Source organism: Notolepis coatsorum, assembly GCF_963971535.1.
Source record: "Notolepis coatsorum genome assembly, chromosome: 4".
NCBI classification, from domain to species: Eukaryota; Metazoa; Chordata; class Actinopteri; order Aulopiformes; family Paralepididae; genus Notolepis; species Notolepis coatsorum.
The window spans coordinates 64,007,049-64,032,154 of record NC_140168.1 but is presented as its reverse complement, the minus strand read 5'-3'; the positions used below and the strand labels follow the sequence as shown (position 1 = coordinate 64,032,154).

Genomic DNA, 25,106 nt, shown 5'->3' with positions numbered 1-25,106 from the left:
GATGGAGACATATTCAACGCGCATAGAGCGGCGTTGTGGTACAAACTCAGGAATCAATATCCATCACGTATTAATCCGGCAAAACTGGCAGGCAACCCCATAATGGAGACGGAAGGGCCTGGCGCCTATGTGAACAAAGTACTGAAGGAGTGGAGAGGTGAGCTAGGACACAACCCAGAGATTGACCCGTTGCAGAGAACGATGTTTAGAGAAAGTGTGATGAGAGGGCTTCCAGAGGTGGTTAAGAATAGACTGGAAGACGTGGTGGGGTTAATGGACATGACTTATCCTTTGTTCTGTGCACATGTAACACATAGTGTGGAGAAGCAAAGGGCTCAGGAGCAGAAACTCAGGGATCAGGATAGAAATGACTCAAGGAAGTTAACTCAGCAACAACTGCAGCCCCAAAGGAGGTTGCAGGCAGTAATGGTGTCATCTGCGACCTCTCCACCCATGCAGGACCAGGGACCCCCGCCTGCACCTCAGGTAGTGAGAAGCTATGGCTATAGTTCACAGAACCAGGCGTTCAGGCGGCAGGCAGGGAATGGGCAATCAGGCCCACGGTTTACACAGGGACCGGGGAACGAACAACAGTTTCCCCGTTTCCACTGTTGGAACTGCGGCATGCAGGGACACAGGGAAATGAGATGTAGGCAACCATACCGTCCCGGCTCGGAGTATGGAAGACCCGTGCGCCAGGGGGAGTCACAAGGGCCCCACGACCAGGGGGAGACAGGAGGGCCCCGAAACCAGGGGGGTAATCACTAGGGGTGCCCAGAGAATGCGACGGGGGGAAATCAAATGATTGTGGTTTCCAAGGGAGCTGAGCAAGAACCTATTCTGCAGGTCCTAGTGGAGGGCAAATTAACAGAGATGATGGCAGACACTGGAGCAGGTTTTTCCTGCATAAAGCAAAAATACGCCGCTCACTTACCCCAGTCTGGACAGTATGTTCGGACGGTCGGATTCTCGGGAAAAACACAATTAATACCCACATCAGATCCAATCTCTTTTTTTTTTGATCCACTTTTTCTCCCATTTTTCTATATTTTTCTCCCATCCCAATTTCGTATCATCCAATTTCAACCCTCCCCTGTCACGAACGCTGTTTCTTGCCTCCCACAAGCCGGCTGCAATGTGGACTAAGTCATACATAGCACAAGTCCCCTCCGGTACTTGAGGTAACAGCAGTCGCATCTTTTCACCTGCGCAGCTCGATCTCTCAGTGTCGAGGAGTAACGCGTGGGAGGCTCACGCTGCCCCCGACACTTCCTGATTCTACTGCGCAGGCGCACCAACCGACTTGTAGGAGTCGCTTGTTCACAACGTTCGATCCCCACCCTTCAGTTTTTCCCTCCCCGTAATACGGCCAATGTGTATTACTGCGGACGACCAGCCAAACTGAAAAACAATGTGGAGAGCTGGATTCGAACACGCGAATCCTAGCGTCTCCACACTGGTGGCGAGTGCCTTAGACCACTACACCACCTAGCCGCCCGTATCAGATCCAATCTCTATGACGTATAACAACAAGACCATAACAATACCTGTATTAATTTCGGACAGCACCCCGCGCAATCTCTTGGGACGAGATGCAATGTGTAAACTAGGCTGTAAAATCCTATGTACGCCTGAGGGGATTCAAATTGAACAAGACGTGTACCAAATGATGCTACAAGGGACGGGGGAGAAAGAGGCCACTGTGTTCTGGCTGGGCAACATAGATGCAGAGCTGCAAAGGGTCTGTGCCCCCTGGGAGCCATTTCTGAAAACCCAACTGCCTCAGTCTAGACAAACAAACATGGAGGCACATTGCACACTACAATATTTGACGAATAGTGACCTAGTTAGGAACAAGGCATGGTTGCAGGGACAGCCCGAGCAGGTGCAGATTGACTCATCTGCGATAATTGTAGGGAGACAGGGCGCGGCGTTGAGGGTTAACACGGGTAAGTATCTACGGGAACAACATAGACTAAGAGACGCCGCCCCACACATCACTCTGAGAATAAATCCTGGTTACGAATCCGAACATCTAGGTTCAATGATACAGGAATCCGAGACTCAAAGGTGGGTCTCCACGGAATCTCCGCTAATTTGGAACAGCGCAGATGGGAGTTTCATAAAAATAATGATTTCCTTTTCAGTTTTGGCAAAACCGCAAGTAATCAGATTACCAGGAGACCCTTGCGTTATTCCAGAGGCGGATGCTTTGCTGGAACAGGACATGTTGGCGCGCACCCCGGAACGGTTGTGGTCAAAACACGACACAGATGTGGGTCTAATATTGTCGGCACAGCCAGTGAAGGTCAGGTTAAAGAAGGGTTGTAGACCACCCTTTATCAGACAGTATACAATGAAGCCAGAGTCGGAGGAAGCTATATCACATCAGATTGAGGGACTGTTAAAGGGGGGAGTGCTCGTCCCTTTCAAATCCAGATGTAATACACCTATCCACCCAGTGCTAAAGGCGGACAGGGCTAGGTACAGACTGGTACACGATTTGAGGGCGGTGAACGACGTGGTGTCTGGACCAGAGGCGGAAGTCGCTAATCCACACACCCTCCTGACAAACATCCCGAGTAGCTCGCAGTACTATACGGTCATTGATCTCACGCAGGCATTCTTCAGTGTTCCATTGGAAAAAGAGTCTCAGTATCTGTTTGCTTTTACCCACAGGGGGAAACAATACTCTTACACCCGGTTGCCACAAGGGTTCGCGCACTCGCCGCATTACTTCTCGAAGGCGCTCAAGGAAGACTTGCAAGGAGTGTGCGACACACTACTCAGCACGGTTTTACTGTATGCAGATGACATTCTAATCTGCTCGGATACACGTCAGCAGTGCCATGAGGACTCCATCAAAGTTTTGAGTGGATTAGCCGTGGGAGGCCACAAGGCATCCCGTTCAAAACTGCAGTACTGCCAGCCAAAAGTTGAGTACTTGTCTCGCGTCATTCAAAAGGGCATAAAAAGCATCTCACCCACGCAGCTCGAAGCTGTATCCAAGGCACCTAGGCCATTGACGGTCCGACAGATGATGACGTTTTTAGGGATGACTGGGTACAGCTCTGAGTGGGTGGAGGACTATACGATAGCGACAGCGCCGTTGAGGATGATGATAAAAGAGGCGGGTACAGACAAGCTTCGCGCTCCCTTGACATGGACCGAGGAGGGGGAGGACGCGTTCATAAACATTAAGCGTCTGTTGTTACAGGCCCCTGCCCTGGCGCTGCCGGATTATGAGAAGTGTTTCCACCTATTCGTCTCACATAGAGCGCAGCATGCGACAGCTGTCCTGACTCAAACACAGGGGGGGAGTGGGAAAAAACAACCGATAGCATATTACTCTAGAGCTCTTTCGCCGGTAGAGCAGGGTCTGCCACCTTGTTATCAGGCCCTGGCCGCAGCACATTTGATGTATGAGAAGGCAACGGCCGTGACAATGGGATATGACATTTGCATTTGGACACATCACAAATTGGCAAACTTGATTGAAAGAGGCAAATTTGTTCTGACCAGCCAACGGCAACAGGCTTACATGAGGCTCCTGCAGTACTCGGACGTTACGATAAAAACATGCCACGGCAGTAACCCGGCGGATCTGGTACCACTCCCGAGCGAGGGTCAACCGCATGAGTGTGAGGTGGAGGTACAGGCTTTCGTGAAACTCCGTCCTGATTTGGGAGTCGACCCGCTCGCGATAGCAGAACTCTCACTTTTTGTGGATGGGTCCTGCTATCGGGAGGGGGAAAATTTAAGGTCAGGATACGCCGTCGTACAGTGCAAACCTAACGGAGAAACACTAACAAGAAAGGCCGGACAATGCATGCAACCATGTTCGGCCCAGCTTGCAGAACTAATAGCACTAACAGAAGCATGCATAATAGCTAAAGATCGCACGGTTAACATCTTTACAGACTCTGCGTATGCGCATGGCGTATGCCACCTATTCGCGGCCATTTGGAAGGCAAGAGGCTTTAAGAAATCGGACGGCTCACCGATCCTTCACCACAAGCAGGTTGTGGCGCTTATTCAGGCTGTAAAGTTGCCCAAAAGCATTGCTATCGTAAAGTGCCAGGCACACAGAAAAGACCTGTCCTTTGTGACGACGGGAAACAACGCGGCGGACGAGGCCGCGAAGGCGGCGGCTGCGGTGCCGTCCACGGCTGTTCTGATGTTTGCGGCCGAACTGACGACTGAGGTAACTGAGGATAATTTGAGTGATCTTCAGGACTCAGCCACGCAGGCCGAGAAACAGTCGTGGACGGAGAGGGGGGCTGTAAGGGGGGCAGATGGTCTGTGGAGGAGTCATAACGGTTTGATAGTCGCCTCCATCGATCTTCTGTCCTTAGTGATACCTGAGGCTCATGGTGTTGATCACTGTGGAAGAGCAGAGACCCTGAAACGAATCACGAAAATGGGATTTTGGTCCCCAAAGCTTCAGGCACAAATTGACGTTACACTAGCCAGGTGTTTAACATGCTTACAGGGCAATGTGCGCAAAGGAGTACCGACAGTGGCGGCTTACACACCCCTCCCTGAGGGACCATTCAGACATCTGATTATGGACTATACAGACATGATAACGCCAGTGCAGGGCAAACGATACCTCCTGGTAGTAGAGGACTGCTTTAGTCGCTGGATTGAGGCCATTCCATCTAAACACAAGAACGCGGACACAGTGATCAAGTTCCTGTGTCGCGAGGTCATTCCGAGATTTGGAATTCCCACGATATTACAAAGCGATAATGGCCGCGAGTTCATCGACAAGGTGGTTAAAGGGCTGATGCAGAAATTAGGTATAAGACAGCGCCTTTCCTGTGTCTATAGTCCCGGGTCGCAGGGGAAGGTGGAAAGGGCCAATCTGGTCATTAAAAACAAACTGTTGAAAATCTGTATGCAAACTAAGCTTAACTGGATTGATGCTTTGCCACTTGCTCTGATGGCTATTAGAAGCAGCGTAAACCGCCAAACACAGCTAACACCGCATGAAATGCTTACAGGCCGCAGCATGCCAGCACCGCCATTTAGACACCTGGCTAGGGGCCCGGCATTAGATATTTTTGAGCAAGATCTGAAAAAATATCTTCAGCAAGTGACTAAAATACATGAAGCTGTGTTTCGACAGGAGCAGAGAAAGGAGAGAAAGGGGGAAAAGGAGGCGGAGAAGGAAGCCACCAAACCGAGACTGATCCCTGGGGACTTGGTCTTCGTAAAGGTCCACAAGAGAAAGTGGTCATCACCCCGGAGAGAGGGCCCGTACGAGGTGATCCGATCGACTGGAACGGCAGTCCAAGTCAAAGGATCAGCGACCTGGTTCCACTTCAATCACTGCATAAAGGCCAGCGGCGATCTCTTGGGGGATACAATCGATCGCAGTTATGCAGAACCCGACATGGAGGGTCCGAGACGGCAACTGGAAGGTGCAGTGCCTGCTGATGCTCCCGCAGATGTTGGCAGCAGTGTGCGGACGGTCGGCCGGGCACAACGACGTCATTAAGAACCGTCACGGTCGACCCGTCCTTGAGGATGACGGGTTTGAGTGGGTAGGAGTCCCACGGGGTCCCGCTCAGGCTCAAGTACCAGCAGGCTTTCATGACCAGGCTCAGAATCAGGCGCCCCCTCTTCCCTCCATCGAGGAAGGGGGGGAGAAGATAAGACTACAACCAAACGGGGTGTTTCCCGTAGGACCGCAAGGGCATGTTTTTGATTTTGACCATTCCCCCGTTACAGGCGGGGATACTTACCATTATACTAACGAGCATCGGGTTGTGGGGGTAGATAGGAGAGTTGAGCCTGTCCCGAACCAATCACAGGGGACAGGGGTGAGGGGAAAAAGGGAGGTCAAGGACACTGAGTCGGAAGAGGTGGGGGGACAGGATATGTTCCAGAGGACAGCCGGAACGTTGAGGGACTCAGTGGGCTCACTCTGGGCCAGGTTGAGGGGTTTGCTTCCTTCCGGGGAACAAGATGGGGGCGACTATGACTATGACGAGGAAGACCCGGAGGCTGACCCGATGTATAGGGCGGCTTTAGGGAATGAGTGGTTTAAGTGGGTCCAGTACACATTTACATTTACATTTAGTCATTTAGCTGACGCTTTTATCCAAAGCGACTTACAAGTTCTGTACGACAAGCCATCAGGAAGGGCACAACTCTATCAGCTGAGCAACAATGTTCATCAAAGTGTTGAGTGCTACAGTGTAGGTTAGTTTATTAGGACAAGTGCATGACAGTACGGTTAGTTAGGGTTAGATTTTTTTTTTTTTTTTTTTTTTTTTTAATTCAGATAATGGTTGAAGAAGTGCGTCTTTAGTCGACGGCGAAAGATTGGACGTGATTCGGCTGTCCTAACTGGGGTGGGTAGTTCATTCCACCATTGTGGGGCAAGGACTGAGAATAGGCGACTTCTCTTTGATGACCCTCCCGGAGCTTGGATAGGAGTAGGTCTGAGGCGGCCAGAAGATGCAGAGCGTAGGGGTCTTGAGGGTGTGTAGTTAGAGACCATTGACCGGAGGTAGGCGGGAGCGGTTCCCTTTGCCGCACGGTATGCTAGGTCGAGGGCCTTGAAGCGGATTCGTGCAGCAATGGGGAGCCAGTGCAGGTCCCTAAGAAGTGGGGTGACATGGGCCGACTTCGGTAGGTTTGAGATCAGGCGGGCCGCTGCGTTCTGAATGAGTTGAAGAGGCTTAGTGGCAGTGGCCGGGAGGCCAGCGAGCAGTGCATTGCAGTAGTCGAGGCGGGAGATGACTGTTGATTGGACGAGGAGTTGGGTGGCTTCTTTTGTCAGGAAGGGGCGTATCCTTCTGACGTTGCTCAGGAGGAATCGGCAGGTTCTGGTCGTCGCTGCGATGTGAGCAGAGAAGTTCAACTGGTCGTCGAGGACAACACCAAGGTTCTTGGCGGTCGGGGACGCAGTCACAGCTGCATTCTCGACTGTGATTGAAAGGTCGGTTAGGGGGGAGGATTTGGCCGGCAGGTGGAGCAATTCTGTTTTGCTTAGGTTCAGTTTGAGGTGGTTGGACGTCATCCAGGCTGAGATGTCGGACAGACAGGCCGAGATCCGCACAGAGACGTGGATATCTGAGGGAGGGAAGGAGAGGAAGAGTTGAGTATCGTCGGCATAACAATGGTAGGAGAAGCCATGAGACGTGATAATGTTACCCAGTGATTTAGTGTAGAGGGAGAAGAGAAGGGGTCCTAAAACCGAGCCCTGGGGGACACCCGTCCGCAGGGGGCGGGTGGCCGACAGGGTCCCTCTCCATGACACTTGGTAGGAGCGGTCATTGAGGTATGATGACAGCCATGTCAGCGCAGAGCCAGCCACTCCCATTCCTGCGAGGGCCGCAAGGAGGATCTGGTGGTTGACTGTGTCGAAGGCTGCAGATAGATCTAGGAGAATCAGGACAGAGGAGAGGCCTTTCGCTTTTGCTAAGTGAAGTGCCTCTGTGACCGCAATGAGGGCTGTCTCTGTGGAGTGACCAGTCCTGAAGCCTGACTGATTAGGGTCTAGGAGGTCATTCTGTAAGAGATAAGTAGTAAGTTGGTTGGATACAGCACGTTCAAGTGTTTTAGAAAGGAAGGAGAGAAGAGAGACAGGACGGTAGTTGCCTATGACGGTAGGGTTCAGGGTTGGTTTTTTTATGAGCGGCGTGACTCTGGCTTGTTTTAGGGAGGTGGGGACCACCCCCGAGTTGAGTGAGGAGTTGATGGTTGCAGTTAGGAATGGGAGGATGTCTGGTGCTATGGTCTGGAGGAGTGGGGAGGGTAGCTGGTCCAGCTGGCAAGTAGTCGGACGGTTTGACGTTACCAGTGTCAGGGTCTCTGCTTCTGTAATGGGAGAGAAAGATGACAGAGTGAAAGATGAGGTTCTCGATTCAGCATTTGGAATGGGTGGGGGTTGGGAGAAGGAGCTGCGGATGTTCTCCACTTTTTCCTCAAAGAAGATCGCAAAGTCTTCGGCAGAGAAAGATGAGGGAGGGGGGGGTGGGGGGGGAGTGAGGAGGGAGGACATGGTAGCATGCAGTTTGCGAAGATTCTTGGCAGAGGCCTCGATCCTATGGTGGAAGAAAGAAGCTTTGGCATTAGTGATGGTTTTGGAGAATGTTAACAAGAGGTTGTGATATGTGTCGATGTCAGCAGTGAGGCGTGACTTTCTATACTTCCTTTCAGCTGCTCTCAGGACCTGTCTTTGTTCTCTCACTGGATCTGTCAGCCATGGACTGGGTGGGGAACGGCGGGCAGGTTTCTCAACGAGGGGACAGAGCTTGTCGAAGGAGGTTGCAAGGGCTGAAAGGAGGGTGGAGGTTGCCATCTCTGTGGAGAGAGCAGAGAAGGTGTCACTCAAAGGTAGAGCGGATAGTATGTCAGAGGAGAGGGTGGAGGGGGATAGGGAGGGCAGGTTGCGTCTGAGTGAGACTGTTTGAGTTGGGGTGAAGACCTTTCGGTTAAGCATGAGAGTTAGTGAGAAGGATATGAAGGAATGGTCAGATACATGTAGGGGAGTTACCGTGGTGTTAATGATGCTGGAGTTACGGGAAAATATGAGATCCAAGGAGTTGCCTGCTTTGTGGGTGGGAGGCATGGCAGTGGGAGTCAGGTCAAACGATTGTAGGAGGGAGACTACTATGACTGACTGAGATGAGTCAGGCAGGTTGAAGTCGCCCAGTAGAAGGAGAGGGGTACCATCTTCCGGTAAGGAGCTAAGAAGCATGTCCAGCTCATCTGTGAAGTGATCGAGTGTACCTGGAGGGCGGTAGAGTGTAACAATGGTGAGATTGAAAGGATTAGAGACAGATACTGCATGATATTCGAGAGAGGAGAGTGACAGTTCTGGGAGTGGTGTTACGTTTGTAGCCCATGAAGGAGATGTCATGAGGGCAGTGCCTCCACCCCGTCTGGAAGGTCGAGGTGTGTGAGTGAAGTTATAGTTTGTAGATAATGCTGCAGGTGTTGATGAGTTATTGGGGGTTATCCAGGTCTCAGTTAGAGCCAGGAGCTGCAGATTTAGACTATGGGCGTAGGCAGTAATGAAGTCAGCTTTCTTGACTGCTGATTGACAATTCCATAAGCCTCCCCGTACTGTGACAGGTGTATTAGTGGCTGTAGGAGGGTAGGAGAGATTAGCCGGGTTGCTAGCAAACTGGCGTGGATGGGTAGAGTCAGTTCTGGAGGAGCAGATTGTGGATATAGGTATGAGACACATTGTATTGTCAAGAGTGGCAGGGAGGAAGTAGAGAAATAGCAGTGTGGGAGGGAAATATAGGATTATGGTGTACTTAGCACTGGGTGGATCGGTGGATCCCTCTGCGGAGAACTCCAGGAAAACTCCTCCTCTTTGTCCCTCTTCGCTTCGCTGACGCTACACCAGCAAGCCTTTAAATCACTATCACTAATTAGTGCTGTCTTAACACCTGGCCCTTATTGGGGGCACTTAACAAAACAAAATGGCCGTTTTAAACACGCCCCTTTAATCAAGTCAGCTGGTTCCTCACTTTTAAGATTCACTAATAAACTTAAAATGGCTTACCCTAGTTTTCAGTATAAAGCAATGTTTCTCAGTGAGTGTGTCCTGTCCTTCCTTAACAGAGCCCAGTACAGAGTGACTTCAACACAGTGTGGACCTCTGCTTTTAAACAGGGCAGGCTCTTAATGGCTCACTCAGCAAATCAGATGCTGCTAGTAAACAGGAAACAGTCCCTTAATGGGGGCACTTAACAAAACAAAATGGCCGTTTTAAACACGCCCCTTTAATCAAGTCAGCTGGTTCCTCACTTTTAAGATTCACTAATAAACTTAAAATGGCTTACCCTAGTTTTCAGTATAAAGCAATGTTTCTCAGTGAGTGTGTCCTGTCCTTCCTTAACAGAGCCCAGTACAGAGTGACTTCAACACAGTGTGGACCTCTGCTTTTAAACAGGGCAGGCTCTTAATGGCTCACTCAGCAAATCAGATGCTGCTAGTAAACAGGAAACAGTCCCTTAATGGGGGCACTTAACAAAACAAAATGGCCGTTTTAAACACGCCCCTTTAATCAAGTCAGCTGGTTCCTCACTTTTAAGATTCACTAATAAACTTAAATGGCTTACCCTAGTTTTCAGTATAAAGCAATGTTTCTCAGTGAGTGTGTCCTGTCCTTCCTTAACAGAGCCCAGTACAGAGTGACTTCAACACAGTGTGGACCTCTGCTTTTAAACAGGGCAGGCTCTTAATGGCTCACTCAGCAAATCAGATGCTACTAGTAAACAGGAAACAGTCCCTTAATGGGGGCACTTAACAAAACAAAATGGCCGTTTTAAACACGCCCCTTTAATCAAGTCAGCTGGTTCCTCACTTTTAAGATTCACTAATAAACTTAAAATGGCTTACCCTAGTTTTCAGTATAAAGCAATGTTTCTCAGTGAGTGTGTCCTGTCCTTCCTTAACAGAGCCCAGTACAGAGTGACTTCAACACAGTGTGGACCTCTGCTTTTAAACAGGGCAGGCTCTTAATGGCTCACTCAGCAAATCAGATGCTGCTAGTAAACAGGAAACAGTCCCTTAATGGGGGCACTTAACAAAACAAAATGGCCGCTTTAAACACGCCCCTTTAATCAAGTCAGCTGGTTCCTCACTTTTAAGATTCACTAATAAACTTAAAATGGCTTACCCTAGTTTTCAGTATAAAGCAATGTTTCTCAGTGAGTGTGTCCTGTCCTTCCTTAACAGAGCCCAGTACAGAGTGACTTCAACACAGTGTGGACCTCTGCTTTTAAACAGGGCAGGCTCTTAATGGCTCACTCAGCAAATCAGATGCTACTAGTAAACAGGAAACAGTCCCTTAATGGGGGCACTTAACAAAACAAAATGGCCGTTTTAAACACGCCCCTTTAATCAAGTCAGCTGGTTCCTCACTTTTAAGATTCACTAATAAACTTAAAATGGCTTACCCTAGTTTTCAGTATAAAGCAATGTTTCTCAGTGAGTGTGTCCTGTCCTTCCTTAACAGAGCCCAGTACAGAGTGACTTCAACACAGTGTGGACCTCTGCTTTTAAACAGGGCAGGCTCTTAATGGCTCACTCAGCAAATCAGATGCTGCTAGTAAACAGGAAACAGTCCCTTAATGGGGGCACTTAACAAAACAAAATGGCCGTTTTAAACACGCCCCTTTAATCAAGTCAGCTGGTTCCTCACTTTTAAGATTCACTAATAAACTTAAAATGGCTTACCCTAGTTTTCAGTATAAAGCAATGTTTCTCAGTGAGTGTGTCCTGTCCTTCCTTAACAGAGCCCAGTACAGTACACGAGTACAGTACAGTACACGAGCGCGCAGAATCAGATAGAGGATTGTTATGTCTGCTCCAAGGCACGTCCGGATAGGCTGCTGGTGAAGGGCACGAAGTTCAGTTGGGCTCAGTGTGACAGGGACGCAGAGGCATGGGAGGGGCCCCATAATAGTCGCCCTTGGTGCGAGGCAGAGTGTTTGGGGTTTCTCGGCTCTAGTCGTTTTAAGGCGGCAGGAAACGTCACGGATTTCAAGGATGTCACTATGCGGGAACGTTGTAGGAAATTGGATGTACGTGTGCAGGGGGTAGCGACGGGGTTGCCAATACCCAGAGGTGTCAAACTATGGCTGACCAAGGATTTCGAGTGCTTGCAAAAGGAGGGGACCCGGGAGGTAGGGGAGGTGGCAGAGGGGCGGTGCACTACTATTTGGAGCATCACGACTAACTGTACGAAAGAAGGAAAGTGTGGACACGGGGTCGTGTTAAAGGGAGTGGACACCAACCCACGGCCTGTAGCTTGCCCTTTTCATGTCCAGGATATGGCACTGGCGGACCAATACTGGCTCTGCGGCGGTAGGAGGTTGAGGAATACACTTCCTTTAGATTGGTCAGGTAGATGTGCCCGGGTTCAGGCGATCATGCCAATGGTGGTCCTACCATTATCAGTGACGGAAGGACCTTCTGAGTCTCCTATCTCTCGAACGAAGCGTAGCTACAAGGCAGACCCAAGGGTGTATCTGGACAGCATAGGACAGCCAAGGGGCATTCCAGCCGAGTTCATGGCTAAGAATGAGATTGCGGCAGGGTTTGAGTCTATTCTGCCATGGATATCGGTCAATAAGAACACCGGGTGGATCAACTATTTGTTTTACAATCAGCAGCGGTATCTCAATTACACCGAGGAGGCGTTGGATGCAATGGGGGACCAGATGCACGCGACCAGTACGGTGGCGTGGCAGAATAGACAGGCTCTGAACTGGTTAATGGCGGAGAAGGGTGGAGTCTGTTCCATGTTTGGACAGTACTGCTGCACATTCATTCCGACGAATGTGGGGCCAGGGGGAAAGTTCTCCGAGGCCATGGCTAAGCTGAAGGATTTGAGGGAGGAGTTGAGGGGGAATTCTGGCCGGAATGAAGAATGGTGGGGGAGTGGGGTGTTGGAAAGATTGGGACAGTGGGGAAGCATAGTGATGCAGACGGGGATATCCATCGGGGTGGCAGGGTTGATATTGGTTCTCCTTTTCTGTTGTGGTATGCCTCTCTTGGGTAGGCTGGTAACTTCACACGTAACGAGCCAAATGCTGATGGTGGGGCAGAAAGAGATTGAGCCACAAATCGGGCCATATCCTCAGCTTTATGCTGCCTTAGAGGGAGACGAGGGGATAGAGGATTAGGGGTATGGTGAGGTAGGGACATTTTCTTTTTGTTGGTTCTTTCCTTTAAGAGTGACGGGGGATGGTCTGAGTGCAGTTTTGTTGGTTTATTCCTTTAACTAGGAATTTTAGTCTGATTTTCTAATGATCCTTCGGCATAGAGATTGCAACCATTGAAAATTATTGCATTGTTTTTTATTTTTTTATTATTTTTTGTTTATTTTACTTGTGGTCCTGGTCAAACCGGAATGGGAAGGGGCATCGGCAGAGTGTCGGTTCTGAGCCTGAGGAAGCATTGAGAAGAAGTGGTCTGGGGATCGGTTCTGGGGACTGGAGGGACAAAGGGGGGGGCTAACGCAGTGGGCAAGATGGGCACCTCCCGTCGAAGATGGGGGGGACACGTGGTGAGGTCGGTACCAGCGCCTCCCGTCCAGGCATGGGGACATGCTTCTACGAGGACTGGAGGTGTGGCGTGGTGGTTGCTGTATTGGCAAAATGTGACTTTTGGCAATGCGGTGAGGAGACTATGGCGTGGGCATGGAAGGGGGGCTGAGCGATGGACACTGGGACTCAATGTTATGGAAGAGACAATGTCATTTTTTTTTGGGAGGGATGTTCTATGTTTAGTTCTGACGGTCAACTTCTCCTTTCCCTGATGAGAGTCGCGGTTTCCGGCCGGAACTGTGGCTCATTTGGTAAGCGGTGGAGGTTGGGGGGATTTGTCTGTCAGGTTAGGATTATAAATTGGGGTATTTTTTTTTTTTTTTTTTTTTGATGTTTTATTATTACTCTTGTTTTGAGCGGTTTTGTGTTTATTGTGAGAACGGTAGTCAGCCTTTGTTGGTCCGTTAGGGGTCCAGTGAATGAAGTAAGGTTTCTTGTTTAGTTAGACGTTCACATTTTCTTGGTTATATGATTTGGGTGGGACTAGGGATAGCCCCAAATGGGGGAATGTTGGGGAAAATGTGTATGAGGTGGACTAGTTTAATATAGGTCAACTAGCAGTGCTGAAAGACGGTCTGGCTGACGTTCTTAAAACAATTTAGAACAGATGGATATTTCAGTACGGCATGTTGTGTGCTGGTAATCTCGTACATTGTGTGCTTTCATATCTTGTTATTTTCTCTCTTTCACACAGGCACAGCACACACACACAGACACACGGACACACACGTACACAGACACACACAGTCGCACAGATATACACACCGACACACACACACACACACACATTCCCTGTGACATAATACACACATACAATACACATACGTCTGTACGCAGACGCACGCACACACAGACACACACACACATACACACACACACACACACACACACACACACACACATCTCACTCTCTACATCATATCGTGTGTGGATATCATATCTTGCTTATCTCTCTTCATGTTCTCTCTCCGATGTTAAATCTACGTATCATCTTAATGTACGTCATGTCAGATCTGACATGATGTGATACGTCATCATATCTGTCATGGGGGGGCAGGACTGAGAGGGGATTTAGGGACAGGCAAAGGGATCCAGGACAGAGTGTTTTTTGTTCAAGCTGTGGTGATCCTCTTTGACCCATAGCTCTTGCTGTTAAAGAACTTCTTTTCTTAAATAAATTACCTATTTGTTACAATTGGAAATATCGTCTCCTGCTGTGTTAAACAACCTTTCCACAACAACTGGCTAAGCGTCCCGCTCTTAAGCCTATCGAGATATACCTCATCTCATGTACCTACTGTACTCCACCAACGAAAAAACAAATACGCCCATCACCTGCGGGTCCCGCCCCTATGGAGGCGTAGCCTATAAGACACTAGGCATGGTCACCAAACACTCTTCCTCGCCAAAAAACCTGTTTCCAGGAAAAGATTCCTCAAAAGGGAACTCAGGGCCATTAAGAGCGGGACGCTTAGCCAGTACTCATATAACTAGGTTATATATATAACCTTTCGTTATATAGCGTACTTGGCCATCGCGTCCCGCTCTTAAGCCTATCGAGATATGGGGTAGAGCGGACGCGAGGCCCGACAGATGTACCCCCTGAGGACCCGTAAGCCCACATCAAGGGGTTGGGGAGTCCCGTCACCCCATCCTTCGTCAACTCCACCTGAGTGCGAGCAAGAGGGAACTAGAACCCCTTGAACACACAGCACAGGCGGAACCACGTGTGACCTAACACACTGTGGCCGATACCCACACACTCCTGCTACCCTACCAAAGGACGGGAAGCAGGAAAGGCCACAGACCCCAGAACCGCCTGGGAGACAGAACCCCCGGTCATGTCCATGAGGTAAAACCTTACAAAGGGGCCCGGGGAGGACCACGAAGCTGCAGCACAGATGTCCTCCACCGAGGCCCCACCCAGCAGAGCGGCAGAGGCTGCCACCCCACGAGTGGAGTGGCCCCTGACGCCCCCAGGGGGATCCAGCCCGGCCAACGTGTAGCAGAGGGCAATGCCCTCGCAAAACCAATGGGACAGGCGTTGTTCGAAAGTGCCTTACCGGCATGACAGACAAAAAGCTGATCGGTGACCCGGAGGTCCTGAGTACGACTGAGGTAAATTCCCAAAGCACGGACCGGACATGACAGGTGAAGGCCCGCATCTAACTCACTAGCGTGAGGAGGCGGATGAAACGCCTGAACCACATTATCCCTGGAGCGGAAGAACTCCGGATATTTTTAGGCACGAAGGCAGGATTAGGCCGCAGAGTGGCACCGCAATCGGAACGAAAGACAGGCACTCTGGTCGTACCGAGAGAGCACAAAGCACACCCACGCGTTCAGCGGAGGTGACGGCCAGCAAGAACGCGGTCTTGAACGACAGCTGTTCCAACGGCGCTTGCTCAAGAGGCTCAAACGGGGCCAAGGACAACCGACTGTGGACCAATTGAAGATCCCAACTCGGAGCCAAAGAGCGTTGCACCGGCTTAACGCGTCGAGCGCCAAGCAGGAAACGCTTCACAAGAGGGTGGCTGAACAAGACATCCCCCTCAAATCCCTCATGATAGGAGGATATAGCTGCTGCATATACCCTCACCGTCGAAGCCGACAGTCTATCAAGGAGAGACTGGAGGTAACTAAGGACAGCATCCAGGGGGCAGGAGACTGGGTCCCGGCCCCCCGCCTTACACCACACTTGGAACATACGCCATCTGCCTGCGTAAGCGCGACAGTGAAGGGAGCATGCACATTCCGGATGGTATCAACCACAGAAGGGTCCATCCTCTCCAGACTACCAGTAGCTGGATCAGGACCGGGAACCACACAGCTGCGCCCCGGTCCGGCGCCATCAGGATCAAGAACCTGCGCTCCTCAACGTACCCGTCCCAACAACTGACCTAACAGATGCATGGGGAAAGAATCCCAGGCGGCACGGCATCGGTCCCAGACCTGCCTGGCTATGTCCGGACGTAATCCCCACCCGTCAGGATGAGGACCGCCCCGCGACAGTACACTTGTACCCACATTCACCCTGCCGGGGATGTGGGGAGCCCTCAGGCCGCGCAGATGGAGGACGCCCATAGCCAGCCGCCCGCCACCTGGTGCAGACGGGGGGAGCGTACTCCTCCCTGTCTGTCGATATACGACACTGACGTCGTATTGTCCGTCCTGATCAACACCGTTTGAGGACCAGAAGGACCGCTTTCAATACCAACACATTGAACGTAGCGCAGACCGGGCAGCATGGTTTGCCAGCTGCCCCCTACTGCGTTGGCCCGACGCATCACCAGCGAGGGAGGCGTCTGTGAAAAACGTGACGTGAGACAGCGCCGTAACCGTCCTAGGACGGAACCTCCCGAGCGTGTCGACAACACGCTCTGAGAGGGATGCCCATAGCACTCCAACCGTTGACTGGGAAGAGGAGTACTCTACTTCCAGTCTACAGCAAACCCCAGGCTGGTAGGGACCTGCCTGGTTTGAGACCCGACGATCCACCTTGACCGCGAAGGACCAGAACGTCGTCAGGGCAGAATACACTTTGTAACCCCTGACGACGCAGAGGCCCCAGTGCGGCCTCCACGCACTTGGTGAAGATGCGGGGAGCCAGAGAAAACCGAACGGCAGCCTCTGGTACTCATACGCTAACCCTGCAAAGGAAGCGTAGGTAAGCCCTAGGATGGAAGATCGGAGATGCGAATACGCATCCTACAGGTCTATGGAGGAGAACCAGACCCCCACCTGACAGTGTTCAACAGGTAGGAGACGATCCAAAAAATGCTGAACCTTCCCATGGGACAGGTCCAGCATGGGTCTGACACCCCCCCTCCCGATTTCTCAGGCACCAGAGAACACCGGGAGGAGAACGCCACGACGATGGCTTGCTTCGTCCACAGAGATTGGATCTCGTTGACCAGAGCTGTCACTGCTGGTGACCCTGACAATAGGGTCTGTACCAAACCAGAAAACGGGTGGGGTTGTGTAAACACAAGTCCCCGCCTCAGCGTTCTCTCCATCCACCTCGACATATGGTACTGCCGTAGTCATAATGTGATGACACTCCCAACGCACCCGCCGCCATGTGGCGCAGGTCTGCCAGGAACTGTAGATAGTCGGCCCGGTCCCACCCGCTGTGCATAGCCAACCCTGGACCCTTGCGAGCAGAGCGTTCCGTGGAGTCGGGTCGGAACCCGACACTACCCACGAGGCAATTGCACCCAAGGGCGGACCCCGACAGAAAAGGGCCAGTTTGATACGGGGGAAGCTGACATCAATCTACATTTACATTTACATTTAGTCATTTAGCTGACGCTTTTATCCAAAGCGACTTACAAGTTCTGTACGACAAGCCATCAGGAAGGGCACAACTCTATCAGCTGAGCAACAATGTTCATCAAAGTGTTGAGTGCTACAGTGCTCTAGGTGACAAAAGCCCCCCCACTGAACACCCCTCCAGAACATGCTGAGGAGTTGTTCTGCAGCCGGACATGCAAGGCGTGAGGACCCCATGGACCTACACACCGTAGCCCTGCAGTGATATTACTACCACCTAAATCACGCGCACCTCTTCATTTCAGACCACTGCCGATCTTGCGGGAGTGGGAGGTACCAACATGATACCTGGCCTGGCGAAGGCGAGGCCAGGGAAGCCCGCACTGTGTGCCTTAAAAGGTTTCGAGCCCCCCTGCTGACAACACTTATAGTTGACAGACGTAACACCAATCTCAACCAACACAGCTTATGGTGTGGGAGCCGCTTGACAGCACAACATTCTCACGGACAGACCCAGGCTCAGCCATCAACTGGGTGTCAGCCCCTGTCCCCATGAGAAGCGAAAAGTGGGGCCGCCCGTGCTTCAACGAAGGCACGCGGCCCGCAGCCAAAGGAAACAATCAGAGCCCCCTTTTTACGCTGGTGTTGGGGGAGGGAGTGATCGGAGAGCGGGCTGCTCGCGGCAGGACGGTGACGGCTTGTTGTTCAAGCCGAGCCCATCCAACATGGCCGATCCCTCGGCCGCCAAGGCTGTCGGCCTTGTGGACACCTGTCGATTCAATGCCCAGGATACCTCTGGCGGGGGAAAAACATGGCCGCCTGTCGAGGGCCTCGTCATCGCCGCTGATGAAGCCGTGCTCTCTCTTCTTCTGGCTGCGCGGTGTGAGGCGGTGTGGGGCCTAGGACAATACCGCCCGCGCTCCAGCAGAAGACCAAAATCCCCTGCGGAGAGGGGAACCCTGAGTGGTTATAGCTTGCGGCTAGGTCAAAGCTAATAACGTCAACAACCTCGCGCGATGTGTCGATGTCGGCTGGCCCTCAAGGCCCCGCCACCAGACACCATTTTTTTGATAGAAAAAACAGCAATTCGAACACAGTTCTAATCGCTGCCAATTCCATACCGTGGCGGTACAGGCTTTAGCAGCCCACCAGCCACTCGCCAGGCCGACCCACCCATGGCGTCGGCCGGGCGGGGCACTGTTTCAATATGTCAAAAGCAAAGGACTGATGTTAACACGGAGCACCATTGGTGGTTGCAAACAGCAACCTCCACTGTGGTGTGCACCATGAAGGGGTTAAATGAATAAAAGAACTAACACCACAAAATAGTGTAGAATGAGCAAGCCCATATACACAACATTAAGGGGAGGCGGACCAGAGAGAACCAGTCCCGCATTCATTCAAAACAGCACACCAGCCCTAGCTTAGCGCATTTTCCAAAAAAGGTAAACAAAGCCCCCCCCGCACTACTCCCCCAATAGACACCGATTGACCGTCAGCATGAATGGTTGAGAGGAGAGAAAGCTGTAGCATAGACAGACCTTCTCATAGCAGAGAGACAGAACAAAACAGTAGCCCACTACACTACTATAGCATAGCGTTCAATGCTACTATGGACAGTCAGCTGAGCCACAACACGGGCCGCCGTTAAGTCCCATCCTGCAGTAGTATAGCTCTACTGCTACCCGCCGAGCCTCAAGCATCGGCTCCCAGGTGGGAACACCGTTCAACAAACCCCGCCGGGGCACAGGATTAACGCTACCTGGCTAGGCTACCTAGCCACGGCCTACCCTGTTGTCAACCCATTTACCCGTAAAAAAGGTAAAATAGCACTCAGCAAAACCCCCACATTAGCTACCGACTGACCTTCATTGATGAACCGGGCAAGAGGAGGGAAAAGCGGCCACATCCCACGGCGGAGACATTAGAACAGCGTAGCAGTAGTGTTAGCATTTAGCATTAGCATTAGCATGTAGCTTAGTTGTTTAGCAGCACGCGTCCAGGACCGCTCGGAACCCGTTCACTGCAGTGAACGTTCACCAAACCATCCCACCCCTGGCGCCGACACACAACATGGTTGTGTAACAAAACAAACCAGCATTACTAACACCAACATCAATGCCTGTTGACACAGGGCCTACCTGTGTACAAGCCGGCTCGATAGCCAACCTTGCACGCTGCTCCTCGACTTGCTGCCACCAGACGAGGAAACATCAGAATAGGCCCGACGTGTCGCTGAAACATGCCCCGAAGATTCCAGGGGTAAGCAAACCTCCGGTAAACTTTCAACATTACGCAATTTCTCATAATCTTTTCATAACAACTAGTTACATAAGGTGCACTGCGACCGTTATGATGGAAACGAAAATAGAGGAAGAGTGTTTGGTGACCATGCCTAGTGTCTTATAGGCTACACCTCCATAGGGGCGGGACCCGGCAGGTGATGGGCGTATTTGTTTTTTCGTTGGTGGAGTACAGTAGGTACATGAGATGAGGTATATCTCGATAGGCTTAAGAGCGGGACGCGATGGCCAAGTACGCTATATAACTGGTCTGGGTGTTAGCTTACAGAGTTGTACATATGTAGCATATGACCAAGGGCCTTTGGTCCCTCTCTTTAGCCTGTTATATTTTTATTTGCTTAAGGGTAGAGGCGAAAATAGCGGGTGGCAAGGGTTTCGCACATAAGCTGGAGCCGTGAAATAAAACCAGTTTTTTTACACAAACGAGGTTATCGGCTGTGGCTGGCATGCAGGATGTAAAGCTATTACCCTAGCAGGTATGTGTGCTTTCATGTAGCACGCCATGCCACTGGTGTCGCGGCTCTGCCTTTTTCTATTGCATCATATCTGGGATGAGGTGGGTGGGAGGGGTGGACAAATAGCCCCCCCCCCCCCCCCCCCCGGATATAGTTATATCTTACGACACTGATTGGCCGAGAGTTTTTCTTTCTACCTATCAGTATCCCTGACGAGCTGGGAAAGAAAGCTCGTCACAGGGAGGGGGGGGGCGGGGATTTCCCTGTCTCTCGCGCCATATTAGGGTAGTGGGACACGGGATTTCCCCGGCCATGGAAAACGTCACAGGCGTGTTTTCTTATTGGCCATGGGACATACCCGTGAGTTCAGGACCTGTCATTGTAAAAGTTAGGTGATGCAATGCAGTCGAGACTTTCTGCTCTTCTGCTCTGCTCTCTATCAGTAGTGTTATTGGGTTTGTCACTTAGCCCAATTATCACATGAACCTTTTTCAATTGTTTACTCACGGTGAGGTCTCTCTGGGATAACCGCTGTCTTCCCCTCTTACATAAAGAGCAGAATTGACGCGGTTGTTATTCCCAGGCTTGCCATATGTGAGCCTGTGTCTGCGTCTCTAGACCGGCTCCCTGCTGCTCTTCCCAGACAGCAAGGGTAAACGTTGTGAGGTTCTTTTCTTGTTGGAAATTCGCCGTCACTGTTCTCGGGTTCATTGTGAGCATATACGCTGTTATGAAATCAGCGTATGGTCTTTCGAGACCGTTCAGCGCTGGCCCAGGGTGTTTTTTCAATGATTGAATATGCTTATGGGCCGGCGCGCCTTGGTTGTCCACCAAAAAAACAGCGTTTTCTATGCGGTCGGCTGGGAAGGGGATTTTTGTCTCTACCGAGCGCCAGTGCACTAGGTTAGACTCAAGGACTCACGTACATCTCCGGGGGAAGATGACGGAGTAGATCAAACATTGGCAGGGGGGTTCACACCTTTGGGTGGGCCACCAAGAGCAGTGCGTTCGCGTACTGACCGTCTTGGTGGCGCCGTCTGTGATGTTTTAGATCGACACGCATACCTACCCCCCTCTTAGGACTGGGGGCGGCGGCGTGACTAGGGCACGGGACTGGTCTTGGTCGCGCCGGACCGGATCAGTTTAACCCGTTGTCCGCCGGGGTGCAGACAGGTTCTGGTTCCCCGAGGGACTCTGTGCTTTTCCGGGGGGAAAATGCTAGGTCGGGCCGCCTGATTACTTTTACCAATGGATTTCCAGTTCCGCGTTCGCGTTCTGCGATCTGATTGGCCACTGACGTTTCTGGTCGCGACAATCGTGTGACGCCTGTTTCTATCACCGGTTAAGCTTAGGCACTCTTTCGAAGTTGGTTAAGGTTAGTGTTTGTCTTAGAGCAGGGCGATAAACACCAGCCCTGATTCCAAACTCTAACCTTAACACTTTGATTGCCTAAGGCTAAATTCATGATATACCATCCCTTGCCAGCTCTATTTGTCTATGGAGAAGTTCCCCTTCTTTGCAGGGCTATAACTTTTTAAATTCTATTGCTAAATTGCCATTATTAGGGCCCATTCAATGTCCTATATGTATTGTTCAGGGTGTATGAACGTTAAACTTTTTTATTCACATATTCATACTAAAATATGATCTAAAGTATAAGTATGTTTTCATCTCTTTCTGCAGCTTTCTCCAGAACGTGATTTATAGCCCCAAATGCATTATATTGATGATCAAATACAGTTTGATAGCAATTGGCACGATATAAAAAAATCCAACTGGACGGACTTCTGGAAGTTACTACACGTCATCTGATGTTGACCGGATGGGCGAGGGGGCGTTTATAATTCCGTGGGCAGCGTTATACCATTCATCTAATGTGGGTCAAATGTTCATCATAGCAGTTAGTGTCGAACACGGTAATATTACACGCTAAAACTCACCCCAGTCTCCGCGGGCCGTTGGGCGATGAGCGTGGGGTAGACAGTTTTCCATTATGGGATGTCGAAATACCCGGTCCATTTCCAGGTTGTATAATACTATATACGTCCAAATCATGTTGTTTATCGAGTTATTTGCAACCGATCGATGTCCAGTGTATCAAGATAGAGTCCCGGGACCTATAGCGAGTGCCCGGAAGTAATATGGGTGATCAGCACTTCATCCACATAACTTCCTGTTTGGCGCTTCTGCCGATCGGCCACCAGATGGCGCTCTTGAACCGCTAGAGGATTGAGAGGAACTCAGAACTGTGTGTGAAGGCTGCGGATGGAAAATATGATTCCGATCACAGATTTTTGAAATATTGATATTAAAGACGAGTTACGGCGTCCTCGGCAACTTGAGCATGGCGGGGAAGGACGCCTAAACACGTTTTCGGCACTTAAAGTGTTAACCAACTTCGAAAGAGTCGCCTAAGCTTAACCAGTGATAAACTAGGCGTTAGGTAGTTTGCAGCTGTTCGAGGCGGAAATGGGCGTGTCACGCGATTGGGCGCACATGTCACATGACCAGAAACGTCAGTGGCCAATCAGATCGCACCAGAAACGTCAGTGGCCAATCAGATCGCAGAACGCGAAAGCGGAACTGGAAATCTGTTGGTAAAAAACTAGACGCAGTCGGGCCGGACGTCACAGGGGTTAATGTCATGAATGTGTGTGTCATATAGATGCCACCACGAGTTGCCTTTAACAGTGGCATGCATTGGTCCATACTGTGTTGTACCTTTTTGCACGATGTTAAGGGGTTGGTCCTTCTCCATTTGTTTCACCCCTCCCTCCCTGTTAACCAGGGATGGGAGGGGGCTGTCGGGGAGGCTGCTTCTGTCAACTCCTATATGCATCCCTGTGTACGTCCCAGTCCTCCAGGCCCAGGTCGGGCTTTGCCCGCAATGACCTGTTGGCCTGGGTTAACCCTTTTTTACACCTGAAACGCTTGAACTGCATTGTATAGCCTGTGTATATGCGCAGTTATGTTTCTGGGGTTTCTTAGTGGGTTAAGGGAGCAACCACCTCCTGTTATAAAAAACATAGGGGGGTGTTTGCTCCCCGGTGTGTTGGTAGCAGAGTCAACTCAAGACCCCGGCTGCCCGAGAGTATGCCCCTGCATCTGTCATGACGTCTGCCAATTGTGTCAAAGTCTTTCTCTGAACTTCGTCCCTGCGAGATTATTAATTTGGCGGGGTCGGGGTTCGTGGAGATTGTGACATGGTGCTCAGCATACCGAAACACCCCTTCCGCCGGGATGCTGTTCTTACAGTAAATCCCTTAGGCGCCTGTCTAGTCCACAGTGCTCCGGGCGCAGGTCAAGTTCTACTCTTGGGACCTATCGGCCTGGATTGAGGGATCAACCTCCTTGGAGGGTTGTCTGCTGGCGCGCCGGCTAGCGGCGTGCCTAGGGGAGAAGGGCCTTCACCTGGTTTAGGCCCTGTCCGATACGCTGGCGATGTGGGGGGTGGTGTCACCAGTGACCGTCTGGTGGGGTCTCGATGCCGCAGCCTCATTGACCTCACCAGGCCCCTTTTTTTCCGCGTCCTGCTGCTACGGCCTTGCCACGGGGTTTTTTTTTTTTTTCTACCCCGACCTCGCGATGTTGGGGGCTGTGACGGGGGTTTTTGCACACGTCCGTTCCCTGGTGGCGTGTGGGATGCGCGTCTGGGTAGTCGCGGGCCCTTCTAAACAAAGGTAAGTCCCACGGTGTGCTCACCCTGTGCGTTGAGGCGCTAAACCCTCTTCGCACAGTCAGGGTCTGATCTCCCTCCCGTCCCTCGCTAGGGGGGGCCCGGATCCTCCCCGGTTCTGATGGTTGTAGGGGACCTCAGCGGGTGCATCTGTCGGGCTTACGCTCTGCTCAGCTCTTGTGTTCCAATAGAGCAAAGCGTAAGCTATTAACGAAATATAACGAAGGTTATCCTATAACCCTAGTTATATGAGTAATAGCGAGCGCTTTGCTCTGACTCACTGAGGACCCCACGGTCTTCCGTTTAGGCGGTGAAAGACTGGGGAAGGAGCTGTGGTGTGGCCATGACCCCTCTTATGTAGGAGCGGATGTGGGAGTGGTCAGGCAGGTGGGCAGAAGTGCGTACACGTGGTGAAAGTTTTTTCATTTTAGGATATGATTAAAGGGATAGTTCCAATAGAGCAAAGCGCTCGCTGTTACTCATATAACTAGGGTTATAGGATAACCTTCGTTTTCATTTGTCAGTGAAATAAAATGCCATACTTTGTCTCTCCCCTCACGAGTGCATTTTTTTTTTGGTCCACTTTTTCTCCCATTTTCTATATTTTTCTCCCATCCCAATATCGTATCATCCAATTCAACCCTCCGCTGTCACGAACGCTGTTTCTTGCCTCCCACAAGCCGGCTGCAATGTGGACTAAGTCATACATAGCACAAGTCCCCTCCGGTACTTGAGGTAACAGCAGTCGCATCTTTTCACCTGCGCAGCTCGATCTCTCAGTGGCGAGGAGTAACGCGTGGGAGGCTCACGCTGCCCCCGACACTTCCTGATTCTACTGTGCAGGCGCACCAACCGACCTGTAGGAGTCGCTGTCCTCAACGCCCGATCCCCACCCATCAGTTTCCCACCCCCTAATACGGCCAATGTGTATTAGTATGAACGACCAGCTAAACTGAAAGCAATGTGGAGCACTGGGCTCGAACAGGCAAGCCCAGCGTCTCCGTCATTCATGGCGAGCGCCTTGCCCACTACGCCACGTAGCCGCCATCACCAGTGCATTTTTATACAGTTATATAATACTATATTATTATTATTATTATTATTGTTGTTATTGTTGTTGTTGTTGTTGTTGTTGTTGTTGTTATTATAGTTTCTTTGTTTATCCCCCCCCCCCAAGTATTTTTGGTATTTTGGTCTTCCTTCCTTTTTTTATTTTTATAATCTCCTTTGTATATAATTGTGCCAAATAAAATATATACATTCTTAAATGAAAACAAATACAATTAAAAAAAGAAAGTGTTAAACTCGATACGTA

General features: G+C 50.9%; 1 protein-coding gene across 1 annotated transcript in view; it reads right to left on the bottom strand.

Annotated features, from left to right (window-relative positions):
• LOC311226541 (ras/Rap GTPase-activating protein SynGAP-like) overlaps window positions 1–25,106 on the bottom strand; it is a gene marked incomplete at its 3' end in the record, with an annotated part of 153,477 nt that overhangs the window by 48,022 nt on the left and 80,349 nt on the right. The gene's annotated exons all lie outside the window — the stretch shown is intronic.